Below are 12794 nucleotides of genomic sequence, written 5' to 3'. Positions count from 1 at the left end.
CTGTTCAGGGAGTGCTGCTGTATGCTGTGTTTACTTAGAAAATACAACATGTGCCTCAGTTCAGGCTAAGTAAACACAACATGAGGGCAGAAACCTTCATGGCATTTACCACTAAGATAAGTAATTATTTTTATTACTGCTAGAAACTATTGATTTATGAATAGAAAGGAAGTCCAAATCACATTAAAATAAATGGAATGAGCAGGAAGAAAGGAATAAATAGGAAGAAATAATACAAAAGGGAAGGAGAAAACCTGAGAATCCCTTTACGTTGGGTATTGTGTTTACTGGAAGAGAAACTAATTTTATCTATATCACTCAATAAGTATCACACACAGTGGAAGCAAAATAACGTTAGTGTTTACACTTCCTGAGGCAGCTGGGGACAATAGCCACAATCCTGCACTGACTTGAGATAAGCATCGAGCAGGTCACACAGCACAATTTCATTTCCCAAGCCCCTCGTGGTGCTAGATGGGGAAGGCTATGCTATTTCCCTAAAATGTTTGAAGCACAATTGATTATGTCTTACATAAGCCCTCAGGCTGGCACTGGGAGCTTTATAGGAAAGTGTGCGTCTGAGACTTTGTGCCTTTCCATTAACAAAGGACTGATAGTGGTAGTAACTCCTTTGGTGTTGGGCAAGTCACAGAAATTCTTTGAGCATCAACTTCTTTGTTTGCATTTGTAATTCAAAAATATCTTCATGGCTGTTTCCAGATGTCCTCCTGTTTTTGTCTTTGGAAACCCCTTGATAACTGCCTAGGACAAGAGATGAGTATCTGATAAGGAAATTGAGATCTCATAAAAAGATGCTAGTCAGTTCTTTCATAGAAATGAATATGAGTTTGGGGGATGGGAAGAGACTGGGATAAAGAGAAGACAAGGGAGAGAGGAGAGAGTGAATGGCCTACTAAGATGTGTAGGGAGATCTACCCATTAGAATAGGGAGGTCCGATGTTCAGTTTTAAGTGGTTTCTATTATACTTTCATGTGAGAGACCCACTTCTCCGTATCTCCAAGTCTTCAACACAGTATGCTTTACATACACAGTCCCTGCATGTATATGTGTGTGTCTGTATGTAGATTGAAGAATAAGAATGAGTTCTAAAGCTGGGTTAATTCTAGGGCAAATCTATAGAAACAACTATGAGACAAAGTGGAGACCAAGAGTTGAGAAGTTACATGAAGTCAGAGTCAAGGGAGACTATGAGGACATAAGCCCCCTGAAATTGACAGAAATCTTGAAAAGGAAATTGGATTTCCTAGTGACATGGGATGAGAATTTAAGTCAATCTAAATCTTTCTCAAGGAGAAGGAAAACCTGAGCACACCTGGGTCACATATAAAATGAGAAAAATAAGGATGACACAAGAGCAGAAATCTTTGTGGACACCACCTTTGGAATGAGTAATTATTTTTATTACTGCTAGAAACTGCCCTGCCCTGATTACCTTATATGGTTGTCATGAGTTGAGAAGAATAATGCATGTGAAAAGATTATCGATGTCAGATATTGTTGTTACTATTTTAGGGGACTTAAAGACTTCTCTGCTTGTGTCCCAGACTTTATCACCCAATTTCCAATCTGGAAAGCATTACACAAAGGTTATTTTTTTTTTATTCTTGTTTGTTGGAGATCAAGGGCCACCCCATGGAACAGCATCTTCCTGAGCATGCTATGGTAATAGCTAAAATAAATGCAAAGCTGAGCAATTTGGCAGCGGTCTAGAGAGACTGAGCAATTTCCTGCTTGGAAAAAAGAAATTAAAATACTACATTAAACTTATGAAAAAAATGAGTGACCAATCAGAGGCAATTCAGCTCCTTTTCTAGATGAGAGAGAGTGATGGGTCCTGAAAAGGGGATTCTAAAGAAGTTCTCAAGGTAAGGAGTAAAAGCAAAAGCCAAAGTGATCTTCTCTGTTTCTCATTTATTTATTTATTTTAGAGATAGGGTCTTACTCTACCACCCAGGCCGGAGTGCAGTGGTGCGATCATAGCTTACTGCAGCCTCAACCTCCTGGGCTCAAAGGATCCTCCCACCTGAGCCTTCTGAGTAGCTGGGACTACGGGCATGTGTTACCAGGCACAGCTAATTTTAAAAAAATTTTTTGTAGAGACAAGGTGTTGTGATATTGCCCAGGCTGGTCTTGAACTCTTGAGTTCAAGTGATTCTCCTGCTTTGGCCTTCCAAAGTGCTTGGGTTACAGGCTTAAGCCACAGCACCCGGGCTTCTGTATTTGATCTAAGGTTTACAGGGATGTAGAAACAATTGAGCAGAATGTGTAAAGGTGAAGACATCTGAGCAGAAATGGTAAAAACCAAAAAACAGACTGGGAAGTTAGTGTGATGAGATATGTGCCAAACAACAAGAAAACCACTCCCAGGCACATTAGATGAGGGCAGTGACCCCCAACACCACCCAGGTGGAAGCCACTGTCACCATGGAACTGGCAGGCTTTGTCCAGAAGATTAGATGATTTCTAAGATGTAAAATGGTAAACTTTCCAGGCATCAATCTGGGGAAATTGTAGGGCTCTCCTCATTTGTTTCCTCTCTTTCAGGAAAGCCTATTCTTTACTTCCTGTTGTCCAATGTCTGAAATCTTGTTTCATAAAGTTTGTTCAGTTTTTAAATTATTTAAGGAGGGAAAGAAACTTAGGCTATTTTTACTCCATCTTGGTTGGAAGTGAAAGTAGACATAAAATAGCTTAAGGTGAAATTGCTTAAAGATCTGACTTTTATGGAGCCTCAGATTCAAAAAGTAATGCCATGTTCATGAAATCCTAGAACATGAAAACCCTGGAGTATCTAGGGAGCAAGAGGACAATCTCAACATGCCTAAAATCTGCACAATTTGTTCCTTTCTGCCTCAGATAGAAGCACATGCTGGGCCCTGCTGAAAGCTTTACTAGAGTAAGACAGAGGAGCCCCCAGTCATCACTGGATTCTGAGGCTCTGAGCTTACCCTTCATTTCAGTGAATCCACCTGCCCCACCCAGGGCCCTGGTCGCAGTAGATTTGCCTGGTTTCCTTGAAGACTATTTCTACCCACATTTCAAGGGAAACAGGCCTGAGCCCCATGGGGCCTACTAACACCTCAACATTAAAATTCAAGACTGAGACATGAAGCCATCCTCCCAGGGCTTCAATTCTGGCTGGCCATAGGAGATGATGAGGAAGTAGGACAGAGTGAGTTTAAAACACAATTAACTCTGTAGCAGCAGACTTATGATAAATTACTTTCTTTCCTTACAGAAATTCAGATTTCCTGGGTTGGAGGGACCTGTTGAAATAAGGAGTAAGAGCTGGGCAGCTTCCTGTGCTGTAGGGGAACTGATGGCCTGGATGGTTGAGCATCCCTGATGACTGCCCTCTGGGAAAAAGATCTTGAAATAGAATTCTCAGGAGGCTAAGCCTCTCCCTGAGGCTTAGAATCCTTGTTTCAGAGAGTCTGGCCAAATGGCCTAGAAGATTCTTTTCTGGTACTCCTTGGAAGTCAATATCATTTCCTTTCCAGTTTCTTTTTATTGAATCAGAGAATAGAATTGAATAGAAACCAATATCAAGGAGGTGCAGTCAGGGTGGCCATGACAAGGGAAGATTCCGCCTCCTTGAGTGACCATGAAGCCTTTTTTGTTAGGGCAAACTGTGATGGTTCCTATAATGATGATACATTACTGTAGTGATGACAGACACCAGGTGTCATTTCTGTGCACAATACATAGCAGGCCCTGTTGATTACAGGGTATGAGCACAGGTGTGTTCAATGCTTCTGAATCAGCAGCAGTGCCCAACATAGGTCAGGACACACAATAGGTATATAGCAAATGCTCACTGAATGAACAAGCCAGAGAGTTCCATAATTGTCATGGACTTGGACAGGGCCATGTTTATTGAGCTCTTCCCGGGTGGATGGCACCAACAATGTGTCATACAATACTCAAAACACCTCACCTGCCACAGGGAGTTTTCCATTCTGGGAGTAAAAACTGTAGTACAAAGTTGTCATCTCTACAAAAGCAGTGTCTCACAAGTCCCTGGAGAAAGAGATCACTTCATTCTATCTTTTTGCTTAAACAGTAGCCCTCTGCGGCACTATCTGTCTGTTTTCTAATCAGCATGTTCTGAAACCCTTCCTATGTTTAGGACATTTTCTGCATTGTAAATCTCACCTCCTTAAAAGGAAAGCCAGATATTTGCTTTCCCACTTCCTTGCAGCTAGAGCATATTTACCAGATCCAAGTTTTGCCAATCAGACCCACGGATGGAAGACTTCAATTAGGGAAAGAACAGAGTGAGGAAGCAAGGGCTGTAACCATTTTCTGATGAGGATAACTATGGGGCACTTGGTCGTTAGGGGTAACAGAGGCAGAGTTTTGGGCTTCCAGGGCCCAGTATCAGGGCTGGGGTCTCCGTTGGAGCCAACCACAGTGTGGTCCAAGTGTTTTCCCTGATCATGTTACCTCCAAGCCTGGCTTTCTGACCCTCCTGGAGGTTTTCTGAGCTACCCAGTATCTTTTAATAAATTCTTTTTCTGCTTAAGGTAAATGGAGGGGGTTCTGCTATGTGTAACTGAGAACCTGATAGATAACTCCTCTTGGTTGTTGGTTGTTAAGGGCCAGTGCTTCCTGTTTATGTGAATGCAAATTAAACTCATTTGTTCTGTGATTCAAGGTACAACTTTCTAAGGGTTGCTAGGTCAGAATGAGCAAGCAGGTCCCAAATTACCCTTGAAGGAGTGAGTAGAAATCTCACTTCTGAAAGCTTCCTTACAGTTTCTGCATTCTAAATATACTCAGAATGAATCACATTAGTTTGCTTCTGTGCCTGTACCATCCAGTTTTGGTAAGTACACCTGGATACCCAAGCCAGGGACGTGCAGTCATCCCAGATTCTTCCTCTCTCTCACCTCCCAGTCACAAGCTTCTAGAATTTCATTTCATTACTGTTGTTTAAGTCATTGCTCTTCTGCACATCCCGACAGCTCCTGCCCTGGCTTAGACCTCCATTCATAGTATGTGCCTCCCCGTTCAGCTCCCTGCCTCTAGCCTCTTCACATTTCAGGCCATCTTCCATGTCACTCAATTTAGTTAGGTCACTCTCCCTTCTAGGAGGAGACGAGTTTTTGAGCTTCTTTGTGATCTTGCCCCAGACAACTGTTTTAAACTCACTTCCTGCTACTTTGTCATCATCTCCTGTGTCCAGCCACCCACCAGTCTCCAAACACCAGGTTCTCATTGCAGCATCTTAAGAGTGCACTGCTCTTTCTTCTCGAAATGTCCTTTATCAAATCATGCATTTGGCATACTCCTACTCGTCCTTCAAGATTTTGTGAGAATGCCACCAACTCTGGGAGACAGATTCTGCCATTTCCAGCAACGTGAAGTGCTTTTGTTCCCCCTCTTTGCTCCCAAGGCACCATTCCCCATTCTTCTAGTATATCACTTAACCACTTCAGTGTAGTTATTGACTGAAGCATGTATCTTTCCATTAGACGATGAGGATGTGAGAGGTAGAGCTGGAGTCTTCTTCATCTATGAATCTCCAGGGCTGAGGATGGTGCCTGACACTTAGTAGGTACTCAGCTCATTCTTAAGAAATTAATTAATTAATCAATCAATGATAAAAGCAATTTCAGGAAAGAACCTTGAAACTAATCTAAAACTTTGGGAACCTGCACTTCCAAATAGAGGCTGTTATTAAAGTAATAAGATTCTATTCACTCCAACCATACATGTCTTCTCTTCACTGGGCCAAAGGCACCCTCACCCCCCAGGGGAATTTTTCTGCACAGGCAGCTTAAAGGCAGACCCAGAAAAAGAAATTACATGTACCTGCTAATTTACAAACACCTAGATATCTGGAATAGTAACTAACACAGAGCTCACTAATAGTTAGGGAGTAATTAATAGTTAAACATTGGCATTTAACAAAATGATATTTTCCCCCTTTTCTACTCAAGCAATGAGTTTAAGTTGAAAATGCCCAAAATGGCTTGAAATGGGAGGAAATCATTCCAGATACCACGTGTATTTAAAAGGCAGTGCCACTTGTGGGCGTTCTTCGTTGCTATCATTAACCGCAACGGTAACAGCAAGCATTTACTGAACCCCCACCAGCCAAGGCAGAGGTGCAGAATTTAAGGCAGGGCCACTTTCACAAAAGTCTCTCATACAAAAACAAATTATGCCTGCAAATTAAATAAATTTGAAGGGAGACAGGTGATAATTCACAATCCAAAAAGACCCTTAGCTATACCAAAGGATCTCCCACAGGGCTCTTTTGAATAGGAAACTCTGTGAGAGCACTTAAAATATCATTGAGTTTATAAGGAATCGATTAAGAACTAATTCTTTTAGAAACCAATCTATTGCACAATGGGGGTGTAGCTCCCTTTAGAATTGCAGCTCCAATTTTTGCCTTGTCAGCAACCTTCACACAGCAACACTATGCAAAGGAAAGTATACGGACAGGGTCTGCAACCTGGGCTTGAGTCTGGCCTTTGGCCATGCTGACTGAGCATAGGCAAGCTAGCCTCAGTGTTTTCATCTGAAACTGGGACAAACAATGTTGGAGCAAGAGGTGAAAAAGAGACTGAATGTGAAGGGGCCCATGACATAGGTGGTTGTTCATTCATTAGCTTGCTAGGACTAGCATAATAATTTACCACAAATTGAATTACTTAAACAACAGAAATTTATTGCCTCACAGTACTGGAGGTTAGAGATACGGGATCAAGGCGTTGGTGGGAGTGGTGCCTTCTGAGGGCTGTTCCACATCTCTCCCCTAGCTTCTGGTGGCTTGCTGGCGATCTTTGGTTTTCTTGGCTTCTGTTGTGTCACCCCAATCTTTGCCTATATCATCATATAGAGTTCTCCCTGTGTCCACATCCAGTATGATCGCATCTCAACAAATCTGTAATGCCCCGATTTCCAAGTAAGTTCACATTCTGAAGTACTGGGGGTTGACACTTTAACATACTAATTTTGGCGGGGCACCCAATTCACACCATAACAACTCATTATTGTTCTCAAGTCACTGAAATAACAGACAAACTGTGTTTTTCTCTGTTAGATATTTTGCTTTTCTTGGCTAGATGTTGCCAAGTGAAAGGTATTTTTATAGAAACAATAGCAAGCCACAAAGAGAAGCGCTTGGACACAGAAATTCAAGGCAAAAGGGACATTTTAGCAGAGAACAGATTGGGTTACAACTTGGGCAGCAAATCCAGTAGCACTTTCATTTATTCCTGCCATCCTTTTCGGGAAAGGGAGTGTATTCAGCGTATTCATCAGCGTTTTGGTCACATCCTCCTTACCACATTGAGGAGTACGAGGGAGGCCTGGCATTCTTCTTGTCATGACTCACTTTTTTGCAGGAAGATTTCTCACACACAGGAATAATCCTTCTGTCAGGTAGAGACAGCCCTCTGCCTCCAGAGTTCTGCCAAACCAGTTACAGAAACAACGAATCGGTCATTCCTTTCTAAGCATGGGTTTTATTATTCTCCCAAAAAAGTAAATTGATGCTACTGTCCTATAGATTCTATTACTGTTGAGTTGCTGGAGATTTGGAGATCAGAGGCTGGAAGAAATAACTCTGGAGGCTTTAAAGTCTGTGACATACTTGTTTTGTGTTCTGGCCCGCACAGGGATCCTGAGTTATTTGGGTATATAGTGGTAATGGCCCCATTTGTTCCCATCTTCCTGCATTCGTGCATTTGATAATGATCTCCCCCACTGCCTTTTGGTACAGCCAGGTGTCTTGCTTTTGTCAAAGGGAGTAGCTTGAAAAGAACTTGTGCTTTAGGGTTTATCCTTCTGCTGCTCTTGCAGCCGCTGCCTCTGCCACTGCTTGATCAAGCTCAAGCTAGCCTGCTGGAGGAAGAGACACCACATGGAACGGAGACAAGCTGTCCTAGCTGAATCATATTTGATTAACCAGCCAGCTCTGCAGCCGATCACAGACGTATGTGGGAATCCAGCTTATATTGGCTGAGCCTGGCCCAGGCTGGCAGAATCGCCCCGCTGAGCCAAGCCCAAATTGCAGATTCTCATATTTGTGAGCTAAAATAATGTTTGTTTGTTTGTTTGTTTTGGGTTGTAAGAGACTTGGTTTTGGGGTGGTTTGTTGTATAGTAAAACCTTACTAAACACAGATATTTCCCCAAAGGTTTTTCTAGAGTCTAGTACCACTGGTGAGATCATGTGTTTTGGGATTTTAGGAACAGTTTTCTATAAAGCTGGGTGAAATTAATAGATAATAGATCCTAGGCTAGGAGGTGGGACACCAATCATGCTCTCCATCCTTTGGGAGCACAGGCTTTGGAGTCAACTGACTTCAAATCATGCCACCGTGTCAAGGTGGGGTAACAGGTATAATAAGCAACATAAAAATCTCTGTGCTTAACACAATAAAGATGTATTCCTTTTCCATGTCAAGGTCCAGTTATATATATTTGGTGTCTTATACATGTACAATCAGCTGCGGAGTTGGCTGGGGGCTGGTTAATATAAGAAAGCTCAGCTGGGATGTCTTGTCTCTGCTCTATGTGGTATCTTATCCTCCAGAAGACTAGCTTGAGCTTGATCATACTTATATATGTACATCGCTATGCAGAGATTCAGGGACTGTGATAGTTAATTTTCTGTGTCAACTTGACTAGATCACAGGATGCCCAGATCTCTGATTAAACATTATTTCTGGCTGTTTCTTTCAGGCTGTTTCCTAAATAGATTAGCATTTGAATCTTTTTACTATGTAAGAAGATCACTCTGGCCAGGCGTAGTGGCTCAAGCCTGTAATCCCAACACTTTGGGAGGCCAAGACCAGCCACTTAATTGAGCTCAGGAGTTCGGGACCAGTCTGAGCAGCATGGCAAAACCCTGACTCTACAAAAAATACAAAAATTAGCTGGCATGGTGGTATGCACCTGTAGTCCCAGCTACTTGGGAGGCTAGGTGGGAGGATCACTTGAGCCTGGGAGGTGGAGGTTGCAGTGAGCCATGATTGTGCCTCTGCACTCCAGCCTGGGTGGCAGAGTGAGACCCTGTCTCAAAAACAAACAAATGAAAAACCCCAGAAGATAGCCCTTCCCAATGTAGGTGGGCCTCATATAATCCTTTCAGGGCTAGAATAGAACAATAAGGTAGAGGAAGGGAGGATTTGATGGCTTTCTCCCTGAAGGCTTGAGCTGGGACATCAATATTCTTTTGCCCTCAACTCTGTGGCTCTTAGGCCTTCAAATCTACCCAGAGGAAAACAAGTCATTATATGAAAGAGATATTTGCACACCCATGTTTATAGCAGCACAATTCGCAATTGCAAAATCGTGGAACCAACCCAAATGCCCATCAATCAACAAGTGGAGATATATATATATATATATGATATATATATATATGATATATATATATCTCATAGTTTATCCACTATCTATATTTATCTATATATATCTATATATATTATATATCTATATATGTATCTATATAGCTATATATATTATATATCTATATATGTATCTATATATCTATATATATCTATCTATATGTATATCTATATACATATCTATAGATATATATCTCTATATATATCTCTCTATATGTATATCTATATACATATCTATAGATATATATCTCTCTATATATCTCTCTATATATCTATAGATATCTATAGATATATATGATGGAACACTACTCAGCCATAAAGAGGAATGAATTAATGGCATTCTCAGTGACCTGGATGAGACTGGAGACTATTATTCTAAGTGAAGTAACTCAGGAATGGAAAACTAAACATCATATGTTCTCACTGACATGTGGGAGCTAAGCTGTGAGGACGCAAAGGCATAAGAATGGTACAATGGACTTTGGGGACTTGGGGGGAAGGGTGGGAGGGGGGCGAGGGATAAAAGACTAGACTACAAATAGGGTGCAGTGTATACTGCTTGGGTGATGGGTGCACCCAAATCTCACAAATCACCACTAAAGAACTTACTCTTGTAACCGAACACCACCTGTACCCCAATAACTTATGGAAAAATAAAAAATAATGTTTTTTTAAAAAGATGGTTCTGTTCAGTTGTCTTCTTGTCCAAATGCATAAGTCCAACTCTGGGTGGATCAATTATTCCCACACACAACTCCTTTTCCAAATGTCTCACATTCTTACATATTTATGTTAGTGGTACCATTATTCTCCCAGTCTGAGTAATCTTCAGCCCTTTCTCTTTTATTTTCTGTAGTTATTCAAGTTCTTTTCTTTTCTATCTGCACTGGTTTGGACTCAGGTCAGCTTGCATCACACTCCCTGTAACCCATCTGTGCTCTGCTGCCAAATGAACCTTCCTGAACACCACCTTCATCATGTTATGTCTCCCCTGAGAATCTGCAACGGCTTCCTGCCGCTATTGCATCACGACAGCCTCTCTTAAGGCCAGAGGAGGCTAGGGCCAATGATATGGAAGCTCCCAGCTTCCAACTAAAGATTTTTTTCTCAGATCTATGTCTAAGCCTCATTGTTCAGGAGAAAACATGTAAATGGGGCAAAAGAAACACCATTTTTCCTCCAAACCCGAGAGGGCTGAGCTGACAAATTTAGGGGCCCAACAGACATTTCTTGAATAGAGAAAATAACTTTTGGATAGTGTTTGAAAATATAACTTCCTTAAATGATATAATTTGCCCATATTCATTCATTGATGCCACTTTAGTTATCTGTAGCTACATTAGTAAACTATCCTAAAATTTAGTGGCTAAACACAACTATCTTATTTTATAGTTCTGTGAGTTGATTGGGCTCAGCTGGGCAGTTCTTTTGCCCTCTCTCTTGGGTTCTTTTAGGCAGGGATAGTCAGAAAGAAGCTTGGCTGGTTTGCTGGGACAGTGGGGCCTCTTTCTCTCTTCCTGTAGGCTTAGAACCTGTGTCTCCCCATGTGGCCTCTCCAGGTCATCTTTCAATGTGGTCTTTCCAGAAGGGCAGCCAGACTTCTTATGTGGAGGCGCAGGGTCTCCAAAAATGTAAATGTGGAAGCTTCCAGGCTTATAACACATAAGCCTCTAATTGGCACCATGTCAGTTCTGCTATTTTTGTTAATTAAATCAAATCTCAGGGAAGCCCAACTTTAATGAATTCACAATAAAAGTGTGAACATGGAGAGGTGTGGCTCATTGGGAGCCATCTTTGGAGACGAGCTACTGCCTGTGGCTGTTCATGATTCGTGAACTTCCTATATAAAAAATACACTCACCCTTGCAAATCTCATTCCAATATGGTATCAGCTTGAAGTCCAGGATATTGTGCACTAAATCATGTCCCAGAATGGGGCTTCTGGGATGAAGTTCCTTATGTGCATTTTCTCAGTTGCAAGGACCAAGGAAAGAAAAGGAGAAGTATCTATATCTCACTCACTAACATTTAGTTAGTTGAAAATGAGACAAGAAAATGACAATTGACTTTCCTGTTCAAAAAGAGGGGAAAAAAGGAGAGATGATCAGTCACTGATTCATAGCAATTCTGAAATCCAGCCTGACACATGTCCCAATTTTTCTGACTTGAAGCAAGGGATATTCCTGATGAAGGCTCACTTTTGTTCTTTAGAAGTGGTTCTGCTCAGCTTTTGGTCTCACCCTCTGGGATTCGAGCTCTGCCTCTGAGTCATTCTTCCTTTGTCACAGAAATGGCGCACATTTGTAGCTGCATATCTGTAATCCTGCTTTCTGCCCTGTGGGAAGTTGGGGCCCAAAGCAAGAGAAAATTGTGGTGGCTCACCTCAAACATGCCTCAGTGAACCATGCCTCCTGGTACTCATGCTCTCCTGTCCCTCCCTTACCCACTGAGTCTGGGCTGGCCCTGTGGCCTGCTTTAATCAATGGAAGATGGCAGAAGGAACACAGCCAGCTCTGGGCAGAATCAAGCTCTGAGTACAGTCTTGATTCTGTACTTTTGGGATTCCTAAGAATGTAAGAAGTCTATCTACCCTACAGGAAAGACCACACAGAGAGTCCACATAGAGGGGGAGAGGCCTGAGAATACACAAAGAGGGAGAGAGGCCAAGTCATCCCAGCATCTCAGGTGAGCTTCCAGAAGCTCCATGCTATTTGAGTTTCCATTTCATGGAAAGTACATGTGAGAACCCAAGTAAGACTACAGAAGAACTTCCCATGGAGCCTAGCCAACCTATGTAACTGTGAGAGATAAGAACATGAATGTCTTTTTAAGTCATTAGAGTGGGGTGGTTTTCTTTGCAGCAATAGATAACCGAAACATGTGTATTCACTTACTGAAAGTTATTTAACTATCCATTGGTGCCTGATATCCGTCTGTGCCTGATATTGTGTTAGGCCAAATAGATGCAAAGCTAAATAAAGCATGGATTCTAAACTCTATCTTGTTTATATATGTTTGTTGGTGAAAAATCTTTGTAAATAGAACCATTTTAATGGCAAAATATTTATGTTTAAAATATACTTGTAGTGAATCCTTTCATAAAAGAAATAACTACTCTGAGATGTGTCATATTTTTCATTTTCTTCAGGTTAGACTTTTTAAATAGTGAAGTATTCCTGAGGTTTTAAAAATGTAATATAATTCAACAAATATTTTCTGAGTACTTATTATGTATGTCTTTTATATAACTTTAAAATCTATGTGCTCAAGTGAGATTGGGTTGAAATTCAGGTACTGTTTTCCGTCTGACTTCTATTAGCTCACATGGGGTTTGTTGTCCTAAGTTAGTTGGGGATCCTGTTTTTGTCTATTAGCGTATATTCTTGTAACTATTATGCATCC

Source organism: Pan troglodytes, chromosome 1, assembly GCF_028858775.2.
Source record: "Pan troglodytes isolate AG18354 chromosome 1, NHGRI_mPanTro3-v2.0_pri, whole genome shotgun sequence".
NCBI lineage: Eukaryota > Metazoa > Chordata > Mammalia > Primates > Hominidae > Pan > Pan troglodytes.
This window is presented reverse-complemented; position numbering follows the sequence as displayed.